The sequence below is a fragment of the Sceloporus occidentalis genome, unplaced genomic scaffold, assembly GCF_023333645.1.
Source record: "Sceloporus occidentalis isolate IW3139 unplaced genomic scaffold, rSceOcc1.0.p SCAF_14, whole genome shotgun sequence".
In the NCBI taxonomy this organism is placed as follows: domain Eukaryota; kingdom Metazoa; phylum Chordata; class Lepidosauria; order Squamata; family Phrynosomatidae; genus Sceloporus; species Sceloporus occidentalis.
The window spans coordinates 15483918-15499055 of record NW_028316994.1 but is presented as its reverse complement, the minus strand read 5'-3'; the positions used below and the strand labels follow the sequence as shown (position 1 = coordinate 15499055).

Sequence of the window (15138 nt, the reverse complement as noted above, 5' to 3'; positions counted from 1 at the left end):
ATTATGTGTCATAAGTGGATGGTCATGAAACTATAGGAAAGGCCTATGTAGCCCTTCCTAAACAGCCATAGGAATAGGAATAGCCTATGTACCGCTTCCTAAACAGTAATGCCACATGATGTATGTTCAAATGCAACTGACTCATATCCTACCTACCCCTTTCACCTGGGCATAACATAGAAACACACTCTGTTGGCAATATCCATTCCCCTCCACTTGGCATGCTTGTTTTTCCATACACAATAGGTTTAATCCTGCTATATCAGAAAAGTCAATTCCACTTAACTTAAAGCCCTGGTATATGCACAGGGAAATGGTGATCCACCAGCAAGCTTAAATCCTATCTGGCTTTTCTTTCCTCAGTGATGAGAATTAATTTAGGCCAAGATAGGTCCACCCTGCCATGGTAGGCATGCGCCTCTGTACAAAGAAGAAAGAGCTTACAATATTCACAAAGCTATAACATACAAATCATAGACTGACCTCTATCAGGCCAGAGTTTTGAAGTAATATTAGTTTTCTTGGTAAGGAATTTCACAAAGTAATGTAACAAATGGGGATGAAGTTATGTGGCTGGTGCAACAAGTGCCATCTTCCCATTTTTTTTAAAGGTACATTTAAAGTGCCTTTTTAAGACACTTTTGGACAGCATTTTTTTCAAATTTAATGCCATTCCCTTTGTACTGTGGTTCCCAGTCTCTGGTCCTCCATTTGTTTTGGACTTCAGCTCCCAGAAGCCCCAGCCAAGTTGGTCAACAATCAGGAATTATGGAGCTGAAGAACGTAAGAACGTAGGTTGGGAACCACCATCTTAGCAATTCTCAATTGTTCCCTCAAACCCCACCAAAAAAAAAGTGCAATGAGCAATGCAACTAGTTACTTTTTGAGCATTATAAGAAGTAATGGCAAGGAATAATTAGAATGAAGAATGAAGTACTTTCTAAATGTAGCTTTTCCAAGTTCTTAGTAGGGCTTTCTTCCAAGAGTTACACAGTGCAAACGCACTTATTTGCTCTGGAGGACATACTGAAGTGCATCTTTTAGCCACACTCCTTCGTTAGGGCCATTGTGTCTCCTGAATCCATCAACCATCTCCACTTTCTACCATTTGCTTCCACTGACAAAAGGAATTCTCATTCCTTCCACCATCTCTCCCATTTTTTTCCTGCCCTTTGCAACCTCAAAAATCTTGAAAGAAGTAAAGGGAATAATTTCTCCACTATTTGTCCATGGTACCTCTAGCTAGGAAAATGTGGAACTGGTCCTCCTTTCTGTTGCCACGGAAATGGGCACCATTTTGTAGGGCTCTGAGAAATTTTGTACATGCAAGGCCTATTTGGGGAGCCAGCGTATGAGGGTTCGAAACCCCACTCAGCTATGGAAACCCACTTCGGCACATCTCTCAGCTTTAGAGGAAGGCAAAGGCCTTCCCTTTGAAAAAATCATGCCAAGAAAACCCCATGATTGGGTCACCATAAATTGGAAATGATTTGAAGACACACAAGGACAAGGCCCACTTGAGTTCTCAAAGTTAGACCAAAATCACACAACTTTGTGGCACTGGATTCTTCATACAGAGTCCAACTCACTGCCTTGTGTCCTGCAGGACATGAAACATGCCCGGCTCATCTATACCCAACAAAATGCCACGGCGCTGTTGTTGACAGAATTACTGACCCTAGAATGGCAAGTGAACTGGGTATAATTCATCTTTAGTCATGGGCAAAGCAGTCTCTCAGCCTGATCTACTTTACAGAATTGTGAAAATATTTTTTTTTTACTCCCAACTCTTTAAGGAAGAGGGGTATAGATTTGACTAATACAGTCAGCCCTTTTGATACACGGATTTTTATACACGGATTCAAGCATCCACGGTTTGAAAATGTTCAAAAAAAGTATAAATTTCAAATATCAAACCTTAATTTTCCATTTTTTATAAGGGACACCATTTTGCTATGTCATTATATTTAATGGGACTTGAGCATCCACGGATTTTGTTATCCACGGGGGATCTTGGAACCAAACCCCAGCATATAACAAGGATCCACTGTAAATCACAGAAAGGCCTCATTGGAAAATGTGGCAGACCAGTTGCTTCCTGTCCCTACAGCCAGGTGCCCTGAAGTAATGCCACCATGGATCACCATTTACTTTGAGAGATTAAAAGAGTCTCAAGGTATCTATCAGCCTTGGTTGATATATTCAGCAAGAGCCAGCTTTCACTTTGCCACACTAGAGTGATTCAAAGTTGCTTGTGGCATCCAATATCTTTCCAATTTGTACTCCAATAATTCCAATTTGTACAGAACTCCTTGCTTGTGTACTGCCATCCTAGCAACAGGACACAGCTCCTAACTGTCCTTTGGTTTGTATGTGACATTCAGAGACCCCACAGGCCTCCCCTTCTGTCTGTTCACTGCTATCTATGTTTGCAGACCCTCACAAAATGCCTGCCTTTCCCTCTCACATACATACAGGTTGAGTCTCCCTTATCCAAAATATTCCAAAATCCAACATATTCCCAAATCCAAAATTGTCCACATGGATGACGGAGATAGTGACACCTTTGCTTCCTGATGGTACAGTCTACACAAAGTTTGCTTCATGCACACAATTATTAAAAAATATGTATAAAATTATTTTTAGGCTATGTTTATAAGATGTATATGAAACAAATGAATTTCAGGTTTTGGCTTGGGTCCCATCTCTGAGATATCACCTTATATGTATGCAAAAAATGCAAAAAAATAATAATAATCCAAAATCGAAAACACTTCTTGTCCCAAGCATTTCGGATAAGGGAGACTCAGTCTGTACGAATAAAATGTTTACTTCATCCAACAGTGATGAATACAAATATGCACACAGCCAAGCACATCTAAACATGAAAAACAAATGGTGTAGGATGGTTAACTAGGCAACAGCAATGTGGAAGCATTGCTTGAGGTGCATAATGAACACAAGAATATATATATATTTATGTGTGTGTGTGTGTGTGTGTATATTAGTCTTCATGACTAGGGAGGAAATAGAATTGTTTAGCGGTGGCTGAAGGCTCGGGAAACAAAAGAGGGGATATTTTTGCCCCAATATTTGGGCATGATTTAAAAAGAAAGAGCTGCACAGGTCAGAGTAACATCTGCCAAGCATCATGTTGCTTGTTCCCTGCCTGCCCTATTCCATAAGTGAGAGATGCCATGGGGAGATGGGCAGTACCATAGGTGTCTTCTTTTCAAGGGAAATAAAGTCATCAAGCTTATTCTAACTGTTCAAAAGCATGGTATAGTCCTTCCTGGGCCCCTTTCAGACAACACAATTATAGTGCTATGATTCCACTTTAACTGTCAGGGCAACATCGTATGGAAGCTTGGGATATGCCATTTTGGAAGAGATATTCTCATCCAGAGGATGCTAGTGCTTCACCAAACTACACACCTTAGGATGCGGATGTTGCCATGACAGTTGCAGTGGAATCATATCGTGTCCAGTTTTTGGCAACACAATTCAAGAAGGATGTTGAGAAGCTGGAGGGTGTCCAAATGAGGGCCACCAAAATGGTGAAAGGTCTGGAAACTACCAACTCCTATGAGAGGCGGGTTAGGGAGCTGGGGAAGTTTAGCTTGGGGAAGAGGAGGTTAAGAGGTGACATGATAGCCATGTTTCAATATTTGAAAGGATGTCATATTGAGGTTGGAGCACATTTGTTTTCTGCCGCTCCAGAGACTGGGACATGGAGCAATGGATTCAAGACACAGGGAAAGAGATTCCACCAAAATGGTAAGTGTTGTTCAACAGTGGAACACGCTGCCTTAGTGAGTGATGGAGTCTCTTTCTTTGGAGATTTTTAAATAGAGGCTGGATGGCCATCTGTTAGGAGTGCTTTGGTTTTGTCTTCCTGCATGCAGAATGGGGTTGGACTGGATGGTCCTTTGGGGTCTATTCCAGCTCTATGATTCTAAAGCATTATACACTCATCCCTCCACATTCACTGGGTTTAGGGGCACAGGACCTCCGTGAATGTGGAAAAACCACAAATAACAAAAACACTATGTTTTTCCTTTTTTACCTATCTTTCTAGGAATCTCTTGGTCCTCTAGTGCAACTCTATGGTCAACATCTTCCAGACATAGAATTGTGCTGGAGAAGCTACAGATGCCTAAGAGAGGGTTACCTTTAGGAATCTCTAGGTCCTTCATTGAAACTTTTGGTTAAAGTTGACCATAGAGTTGTGTTGGAGGACTTAGATATTCCTAGAGAGAACATATTAATAAAATCCATGAATAATCAAAGCTGCAAATGTGGAGGGATGAGTGTAATTGTTCAGTATGAAAGGACCCCTGGACTCTTACATTTCAGATTCCATGTTTACAATGTTCCAATGTACAAAAACCAAGAACAACTTCCCTTCACTGTCACAAAAGACTAAGGGCATGTCAGCACTACGCTGTTATATCAATTCCATACCAGTCAATTTAACTATAATGACTCCATCCTATAGTATCCTGGAATTTGTAGTTTGCTGAAATACATATCTGCTAGACAGCTCCAGTACTTTAAAAAAAAACCCCAACAACAAATGTCAGGATTCAATAGGATAGAGCCATGGCAGTTAAACTGGTATCAAACTGCTATAACTGGCAAGGTAGCCTAACCCTCTCCAATTCAGGACCAGTCCAGGCAAAGGTTTCCAGGCCAAAACAGCCCCATGTGATGTCATTAAGTGATATGCGTTAAGTACCAACAGCTTGTAAATTAAACACACAGAGAAAGAACTTAATTTCCTCTTTGAAAATGAAGGCAGAAATCTTAGTTAAAGATCTGGCTATTCCCAAATCAAGATGGAACCAGGGAATTATTTCTACTCACTTAGGCGGGGTACAGACTGCCCAAAAAGGGCAGTCTGCCAGCGCCTTGTTTTGCCATGCGAGGAAGCCACAGAGGACAAACCATGCGGCTTCCTCGCATGGCAAAAAGTGGGTTCTTTCTGCGGCGCCCTTGTGATACCACAGTGCGCCAATGGTGCACTCGTGACATCACAAGGGGGTGTGACGTGCAGATGCTAAGCGTCCGTCATGTCAAAATGGCGATGCCCGTGTGTACAGGGCGCCACCATTTTGACGCCCTCGTCACGTGCTGGGGTGAGGCACGTATGAGTGGTGCGCCCTCGGCCAACCCCTAGCACGTGATGAGGGCGCACTATAGGCCCACCTGTCCAGGGCCTTACTTAGGGAGACTAGATAAGGAACATTTAATCTAGTTAGATTTACAGTTGAACATAAAGAAAACAAAAATTATGACCACAGAAAATCTACATAATTCTAAAGTAAATGATGAAGAGATTGAAATAGTTCCACGGTTTTCCATACTTGGGCTCACAATCATCAATCAGAGCACAGAAGGAATCAGAAGAAGGCTGGGACTTGGAAGGGCAGCTATGAAAGAACTAGATAAGATCCTGAAGCATAAAGATACATTATTAAATACTAAAATTAGGATTGTTCATGCCATCGTATTTCCTGTTTCTATGTATGGTTGTGAAAACTGGATAGTGAAGAAAGCTGATAGGAAGAAAACGCATCTGAGATGAGCTGGAGAAGAGTTCTGAGAATATCTTGGACTGCTAAAAGGACCAAGGGATGGGTCCTAGATCAGTTCAGCCCCAAACTCTCCCTGGATGCAGTTATGACTAAACTGAAGCTGTTCTATTTTGGCCATATCATGAGAAGAAAGGACTCGCTACAAAAGACTATAATGCTTGGTAAAGTGGAGGGCAATAGGAAAAAAGGAAGACTGTATTCCAAATGGATAGACTCAACCAAACAAGCCATGGCATGAATGTGCAGGAGCTGAGCAGGGCGGTTGAGAATAGGGTGACTTGGAGGTCTCTCATCCATAGGGTTGTCAAAGTCAACTCAAAATCTAGCTTACTTGCTTGTAGCCAAAGGTAGGCAGAGCAGAATGGAGAGTCGGCCCTTGCACTATGATAACTGGGAGGGATGGAGGAAGCAAACTATGGAAATACAGAGACCCCTGGAGAGTCTGCAAGCTGCATAAGAAATCAATGAAACTCTGAAAACTGTAGTAACCTAGGAGATTTGGAGATTTGTACACAGCCCTTTCCTGGAGCTGTGCATGCCCCCCCCCCCAGGAGAACTTGCACCCTTGTTTCCCACTTGGAGATTACCCATAAAAACTGGAGACTTGGGCCAAGGTCTTGAGTTCTGGCAAGCCTAAGTACTGTATAACCCTCTCTTGGACTTTTTTTTTAAAGATGCAAATACATTCAAAACAAGCAATACCTTCCCTGTAGCCCACAATCCCAAAATGGATTCTGTCGCACATAATTTCTGGACTTCTCAACACACCTGATGGCGTTTGCACTACCTTTTTGCTCAGCATGGTCCCAGGGCTGAAGCCCAATCCCAAATTTTCACTCCACCATCATAGAAAATCACTTCTGGGGCAACCCAGCAGTGCCTTCTGGCTCAAACCAAACTCCAGTTCTCAACAGCAGCATATTAATCTTTTACTTCTCCATTGCCAACAAAAAATGAATAAAAGCATACCTGCTCTGTACTGACAAGTTCTACAGAACTCTTCATGCATGCAAACACCAAAAAAAAAGGTGAACTAATTTCTTTCAGGGTCCTGGCAAAGTTTCTTCTCGCAAAGCATTTCACATTACGTGGGTATTGCAAAATCATTACCAATGTTGATTAGCAAAAATAATTTGCCACTTAATGGTTGACTCATTAAAACTTCTTCAGTTCCACGATAGCAAATCCACAGATATATATGTGTGTGTGTGTGTGTGTGTGTGTAAGGGTGAGACACACACATACAGTTAATGGTTGACTCATTAAAACTTCTCCAGTCCCATACTAACAAATCCATACATAGACTTGTGTGTGTGTGTGTACGTGTGATATACACACACAATTAAGATGATGTTGGTCCTGCTGATTTTCTGCCTCGAATATAGCACACTAGAAGACATTGCAGAATATTGCATACACCATCTAAGATATTCTGCTCTATGCATCCAAGCTATTTCAAAACCTGACCAATTCACAGAATTTTCTCCAGCCGTGAGAACTGTGTAGTCCATGTGCCATAGCATGCCTTGGAGAGGGCAGTGTAGGCCTGGCACACACATGCCAAATCTTCAGTGCAGAAAGAAAAGGCTTCAAACATGTTTCGAAAAACACTTTGTGGGGCTGTCTACTGTTTTGGGAGGCTTCTCATCCCCCAAACAAAACAAAACAAAACAAAACAAAACAAAACCCCATCTCAAATGAGCCAAAGACAACTGGAAGTGACATGTTGTTGCTTCTGGTTATTGAAAAGGCTGTGATGTGGCCCTCCAAAGTTATATAGAAGCCACAAATGTGGCAGTACAGTCCTCTGGAACATAGCCAGCCCTGGTTTACTTAAGAATTCTGTGGAAAGTTGTCTTGTGAAGCTGCTGAAACTACTTCCCCACCTGGCTTGTGGACTTTTGTGATTAACTATGTCCATTAAATAGCCTTGAATAGCTATTCCCTAAACCAAGTTGTTAAAATTACTTGTGTAATTGAGCAGTAGCATTGGCCTAACACCAATGCTGAGTGTACTTTTGCTTGTGAAAGCTGGCCACAGTATAGCTCTGATCTTCACAGAGGAAGAAATAGATAGACAAGAACTGGGGGAAAAAATCTGATCCTCCAGATATTATTCACCTGCATCTCCCATCAGCCTCAGCCAGCACAACCAGTGGTGAAGGATGATGGGTGCTGGGGCTGAACCAAATCTGCAGGGCCAGATGTTCCCCAGTCCTGACATAAAAGAAGAAATATAAAACTATGTCTCAGCTTAATAGGGAAAGCAGTTCCTGAAGTTGAAATGGACAACATGAGAAGATTTGTTTGTACATTATGGCTCAGAAACAAAGTAGAAGAAACAAAAATACAATGAAAACAATGGCTCAGCCCTATGCATCTACAACTACAGAGAAATATCAATTGAAGCATAAAGATATGCATGAAGCGTGCATCAGGCAGCCATGCTTTCTTTAAAGAAAATTAATACAATGCGTCATCATAGTGATCAAATGCCAGCCCAAACAACAAAGACCCTGAGTAGATACAATACTTGATCATGGTTAATGTTAAGTCTGGTTTGTGGCCTTAAACACTCAGACACCCACAGTTATGGTTTCTAATATGCTTCAAAATATTGCTTTGGTTAGCCCTACCTTGTACTTAGGATATTATCAATGAAAATGCATGCAAACAACCCTTGTTACTTCCCAAACCATGGTTTGGTGGATACAGGCGTACTACTTCTCTGTGGAAGGGGAGCAAGCGAGCAATAATGCTCTGTGAAGTGGGAAATATTGTTTAAAAATCCAGTTGGACAATACATTTTTAAGTGCAAACAAAATGCCACTAAAGTTTTCAAGCTTCCAAGTTATCCAGAACCCTTCATCAGCCTAGGTAGTACAAAACTAGGAGATGGGGGAAAGGAATAGAAAAGTTCAAATATGAGGCCAGATGTGGCCACAGTCCCATTGAGTGCTTGCAGCCCATTCTCAAAATGGAGATTTTCAAAATCAACTGAATGTGTCACAGCTAAATATTGCAGATGTCAGACTCCACATACCATTCCAGGACAAGAAAGCTGTCGCTCAGCAATTAAGGAGGAAAAACATGGTTTGGGTTATGTCCACGCAGGATCAAAGTCTTTAAAATACTCTTGCAAGGCAATCATGCTCAGACTTTCCTCAATCTACAAGGCTGAAATCCTGAGCAGAAGCATTAGACAGGAAGCTGCCCCTTGAGCTAAACAGCGCTTGCTTCCTAGCTCTGCATTTTGTGACTCATCTACCAAAAAACCTTTCTAAATTTGTTCCAGTTATTAAAAATATTTCTTAATTAGCCTTTATCCAAATGGAATCCAGGGTAGATGTACAAAACTATGAAAAATAATAACCGTGCCAACGTAAATACCACAAATACCACCCATGCTAAAAGCAAACAAGAGGCTGAAAAAACTATGAAAACAACTGAGCAATCAGAAGCAAATATTACCTAATGTTTTGTTGCATTAAAAAAATTGCCTTTTTTACACCTATAACAGCAGTGTGATGTGACAGCTATAAAAGTCAATGAGAGCCTAGGCTGCATCAATAGGCAGATAGTGTCTAGATTGAGGGAAGTAATAGTGCCACTTTATTCAGCTTTGGTGACAGACCTCACCTGGAATCCTGTGTCTGGTTCTGGGCACAAGAAGGATGTTGACAATCTGGAGTATGTCCAAAGGAAGGTGACCAAATGGTGAAAGATCTAGAAACTAAGCCTTATGAGGAATGCCTTAGGGAGCTCAGTATGTTTACCCTGGAGAAGAGAAGGTTGAAAGGTGACATGATAGCCATGTTTACATATTCAAAGGGATGTCATATTGAGCATGGAGCAAGCTTGTTTCCTGCTGCTCCAGAGAATAGGACATGGATCAATGGAATAAAACAACAGGAAAAGAGATTCCATCTAAACATTAGGAAGAACATCCTGAGTAGTTTGACAGTGGAATACACTGTCTCTGAGGGTAGCAGAGTCTCCTTCTTTGGAGTTCTTTAAACAGGGGCTGGATGGTCATTTGTTGGGAGTGCTTTGATGGTGTATTCCTGCATGGCAGAATGGGGTTGGACTATATGGTCCTTGAGGTCTCTTCCAACTCTATGATCCTATGTTCTGCATCTTTGGGGGGAGAATGTTCTGAAAGACACTCTTCTCTGTAGGCAGGTGATGCATGTTGGGTGTCTATGACATTTTATGGACACCAAGGGATGGTCTTACAGCAGAGATGGTTAGTCTCAAGCCTATAGGAGTTCACAACTGGGCAACTCTTTCCCTCCAGAACTGTGTAACCCAGCTTCTTAACTCTGAGTTGCAATAAGTAGTAAGTAAGTAAGCCGTAAGAGCTGAGATTTCCCTGCTTAGCACTGAAGAAAGAGCAGCAAAACCTTGCCTCCATCTCTAAATAGTGATAGGATTAAAAGGTATTCCAGCTTTTAAAAAAACTGCTCTTTAATTCTAAACATGTTTAGGGGATTTCATCTTCAAGTAAAACTGAACTGTGCTTTGCATGTCTGACAACCATTCCACGGGATCTTACATTTGAATAGGCATACATGAAACTGAGCTAGTTTTTGTGTGCTGAGTTGGTTGGCGAATGTCCAAAGCACTGAGAATTGCACATGTCCAAATTAATAAGAATCTGACCCACCCAGTTTGCATTTTTATCCTATTTCCTTCTCTTAGCTCTGCCCTGTTCTGGAATGCAGGGACTTGAAAAACTTTAGCCTGAAAAAGGTGTTCTGTCCATCCTAAAGGATTGCACAGATCAAAGGAAATTATTAAGGATGTCATGGATGAAAACCAACAATTTCAAGTTGCTCAAGAGCTGATGAAAACACACTGAAGAAGGTGACTTTAAATTTAGCCCTATAGTTCTCAGATAAATGCTGGTGTAACCACACATTTAGGTCATGGGGTCTGTGGGTCACGTTTTGCACTTGCAAAATGTGTTATAACATGAATTTCCAACCTCTCTATACAAAGAATGGAGAAAGGGAATTTTGTACTTACAAAGAGACTCTCTAGCAAAGTGAGCAACAATGATGCAAGGAAACTGAAACCCTGAAAGGAATTTGACAGAAAATCTGACAACACAGAAAATCTGTGCAGACTCAGGATCCCTACCTGTCTGTTACAGCAGCTCTTGCTGTAAAGCTTTTGGGACTGAAAATAATTCTCCTTGATGAAAATGATCTGTTACAGTTTATTAGGACTGAAGTCTTGATAGAGATGATTAATCAAGTAATTTATTAATCATAGATTAAAATGTAGGGCTTTAATCAGATTTTAATCAGAGCTGTCTTTGTTCTAAGCCAGCTATGTGTGTCTCTTGATTCTGGCAACATATTTCAAATGAATTTCTTGCCAGGAAGGGCCCATAGTTAAACCTACTTAAAAACCCATCTATATTGCATTGTGCAAGTGGAGGTGAAAGGCAATGCACTGGGTTGGCTAAGCCTTGGTGATGACAGGGAAGGTTCCCAAGAATTCCAGGTTCTTGGGGAACAAAGCTGCTGGAATATTTGCAGGATGATTTTTGTGTTAGGGATGGAGTAACTCTCAGGTTATTTGGGATGTAGCCCTTTGAGACAGGAGCTTTAAAGCACAACCTGAGGACTAAGAAGAGATTCTAGGAGATAAGGAAGTGAAAATGTCAGGAGCCCAAGAGAAAGGAAGGTTGTGAAACGGACAGAAGGAAAGAAAAAAAGAAATGTGGGCGTATGGCAGAAGAGCCGTGAAAAAATTGTAAAAGAAGAAGGAACTGTATTTAAGGGGAAAGAGCATAAAGACCAATAAGAAGCTGATATGCCATTGCCACATTTTTATTTGAATTAACTAGGTAATTCTTTTGATTGTAGGCTTCTAGTCTATTTTAAAGGGATTTAAGACTGTCGTGCTCTTTAAATAATTAGTGCAAATGGCACGAACCATTGTCTTCATCAAAAGGTTTTTAATGAGCGTATTTTCCCCCCTCCTTAATATGTCTGCAATCTTATACTCATTTTCCTGGGAGTAAGGCTCTTTGAACTCAATGGGACTTACTTCTAAATCAAGAGGCATAACATTGGTGCTGCAAGGTGCCTCAAAAGTACAAACCAACCCTTTTTTAAAAACACACAAAATAAACCAGCAAATTTCATGAAAGTACTTAAAATGAACACAAACACTTCAGAGACAAAAATTGGTGAAGCCAAACAAGTTGTGAACGTTCTGTTTTTGAACACAGTCCTCATGTTAATCTCTATCGTCATGGTGTCAACAAAGAAGGCAACTAAAAACCTGATCTTCCAGTTACCTTGGCGCACTAGCGAAGGAAGGCAGAAGGAGAAAATGAAATGAATGTATCCTCAAAAAATCCAGAATCTTAAAAAAATAAATAAAGGAAGGGTGGGAGGCAAATGAAAAAACAAACAAAACAAAAAACAACCCAACATCAATAATTGAAAATGAAAATTCAAGCTGCCCCTTGAACTTTGAATTCCTCCAGCCAATGTCTAGCCATTGTTTCTAAAGAACATGAAAGGTGCACATGAAAGTAGAGTTAATCTCTCTACTATCCAATAGCCAAAAGGGACAAAACCCCACCTTGGCTAGTAGCCTCAGAGAGCTGGTTCCTGGAAGCCTCCCACTCTTCCAATCAGCACAACGTCTTCTTTTAGCCTGGGGCATCTACCACACCCATCCATCTCTTGATATTCCCAATACACACATTTCTCATATCACTTCCCACTCTCAAATTGCTATTGGAGAACCCACAATTGCAATTCCTGCAAGTCTAGGAGAAGAAAATTTGAATCTAACCTCAAACGTTCACAAAGGAGACCGATGGAAGATTCCAGATCCTTCTATCTTCTGGTCTTGACTCGCAGACATCCACAATTCAATATTTCTCATGGTCACGTAGGTGCCACTGAAAGAGAGAGAGAGAGAGAGAGATGATAGATAGATAGATAGACGATGGACAGTAGATACATTGATAGATCAAAGATCTCAAGCCCACCAAACCAAATGCCACTTAATCTACCAATTTTCTATGCCCGCGTTCTTCCACGCCCATCAGTAGATCCGCTGCTACTACAAGGCTGTACCCAGGCAGCTGTAATGGCAGCAACTTATCATTCTCCTCTTCTTCCCACTGTTTGCCGCAGTGCCAAGATCAGCAACTCTGTTCACGTGCCAGTGCGGGTGATGCCAGCCCCAACCAGCTTTGACTCAGTGCCAACTTGAGATGGGCACAGGTGTGCCAGTTTGAAAAGCGACAGGAGCAGGGGTGGGTGTGAGAAAAGAGGAGACGTTTAATGCACAATGGGTCAAGGTGCCCATACCCGCATCTTGGCGGCTCAGTCAAGCAGCTACCCTCTTCCAACCACGGCAATCCCCATGTAGAGGATTTTACCCAACTTCCTTGCCCACTTCCCGTCTTTCCCAGTGCGAATCATCAACATATCCTCTTCTCTTTCCAAAGCTCATTCTTGGGTCATTCCCTGTCTCATCCCAAGCGCCCGCAAGCTCTGCCCGGGTCCCGTCTCAGATGCCCGCTGTCATCAAAGCACACCGACACATCTCTCATCTTCCTTTCTGTGTTTTTGCTTCTCTCTTTTTGTCATTCCCTTTCCATGCCTCCCAATACCGGCTGGTGCCAAACAATGTGGATGGGCCGGGGGGCACCGTGCCAGCACTCGAAAATGCACGCGCAGCACCAGCTTCCTCTCTGATGCCAAACAGTTGCGCTGGCCCTCTAGTGCCTTCGCCTCCCCGTGGGCACACAGCCTTGCCAGCTGCTATCTCCTTCCCTTCCTTGCCCCCCTCCCATCCGCCACTTTGCTGTAATCGTGCACCAACCTGGCATCTCAAACTCTTGCCTTTCTCCCCACCCCACCCCACCCCATCCCCCGCCCAGTTGGCATTAGAGCTGGCGAGTGAAGTGAATGCCGCAGAGGGAAGGGAGGGTGGCAGGGCGGGCGGCTTGCTCTGTGCCAGCTGTCATCGCCCCTCCCCCATGCAGAATCGCTCCGGGTATCAGGCTGGCATATGCCACCCCTTCTCTTTCCCCCACCCACCTTCTCCATCCTTCTGTCTTCCCTCTGTTCTTGCCCTCGGCATTGGCTTCTACCTTCTATCCATCCTCTGCTGCTCTGCCCCTTCCATTCCTCCTCTACCGCTTTTTAAATACCTCTGGGCAACGTTATTCCTCTACTCTCTCTCTCATCCTTCTCCTCTTTTTCTATCATCTTATCCCTTCCCTCCACTCTCTCACATTCTTCCCTTCGCCAGAGCCAACCTTTTTCTAGTACCCATTTCAGCTACTGCCTCTGTATGCAGGTGCCCTACTCTTTATGCCAACCATGGCCAGGGGCTGCGGGGTGGGGACAGAGAAGACAAGGACTGTGTTTGTGTGTCTCTGTGTATGTATGCGTATGACCAAGCTTGGCGTCCCTTCCAGAAAAGAGACACCCACACATACACAGACTCCTTTACCTCCCATCTCGCCCACCCCAACCTCCGTCGAAAGTGGCACGGTGCCAGCCTGAAAAGAACCATCTGCGCCCCTGTCTGCAGCTTACCCTGCCCCCCCCAACACCACTAATTGGCAGCTGAATTAATTAAATCCTAGATGCTAATTAACATTCCAACGGTGCAATGCGGGGGCAGGGATGGGTGGGAAGAAGGGTTAGGGAATCTCAACTGGGCATTAAGACAAGAGAAACACGGGTAAGAAATGCCTATATGGGCATGTAGCCAGGAGTGGGGGGACAGCTTTATTTTCAGTGCTGGTAAAGGAGCGCAGTTTTAGAAGGGCAGGGGTTAAGAAATAGCAAGAATGTGAGATTTTGAGAGGAAACATGATAATTAAAAGCTACTACGAATGAACTGTAAATTATGTTGTGCTCCTTTTAAACAGTTTTTTAAAATTATTAATAGGTTTTTGGACCTATGTGGTCCATCCTCGCCAACATCCCAATGAGGATAAATGTAAAAATGATGGAGAGAAGGGGATGGGTGACAAGGACACAGTTTTCATGAACTGGGAAGAGAGGAGACCTGACATTAAAACAACAACAACAACAACAACAACAACAACACACACACACACAAAACCCCACAAATATTTTGAGTAACCTCTTTAAAGGGGGATGGAAGTAAGTGGGTTTAAACCAAAAAAATTAAACTAAAATATTATTTCTTCTTTCCATAACTAGGTATCAATTATGTGTGTGTGCACAGTATATGTGTCACAGGAAGAAAGAAAAACAAATGACTGCAATGTTGAAGTACACTTTGAATTATGCCTGGTCAATCCCAATGTGACTTTTAACATTCACCATTTTGGTTGGATTACGCTCTTAGGCGATAGCAATGTGACCATAACACAAGTACAGCCCTTTCACTATTAAATGGCTTTTATAATGTGCGAATGTCTTTCATGGGGACTAGAAAGCTGCATTTCTTCTTTTCTTCTTTTTCCTTATACAGGAGAATTTTTAAAAATTGCATGGTCTTCATGAGTTTTCTACCATAAAAA

General features: G+C 42.4%; 1 long non-coding RNA gene across 1 annotated transcript in view; it reads right to left on the bottom strand.

Annotated features, from left to right (window-relative positions):
• LOC149304217 (uncharacterized) overlaps positions 1-13374 on the bottom strand; it is a 28148-nt gene extending 14774 nt beyond the window's left edge. Inside the window, exons 1-2 of the long non-coding RNA XR_016271980.1 lie at positions 12640-13374; positions 12417-12525 (exon numbers count right to left, since the gene is read on the bottom strand). This is a non-coding gene — a long non-coding RNA (uncharacterized LOC149304217). The remainder of the gene's footprint in view (positions 1-12416; positions 12526-12639) is intronic.
• Positions 13375-15138: the final 1764 nt, after the last annotated feature.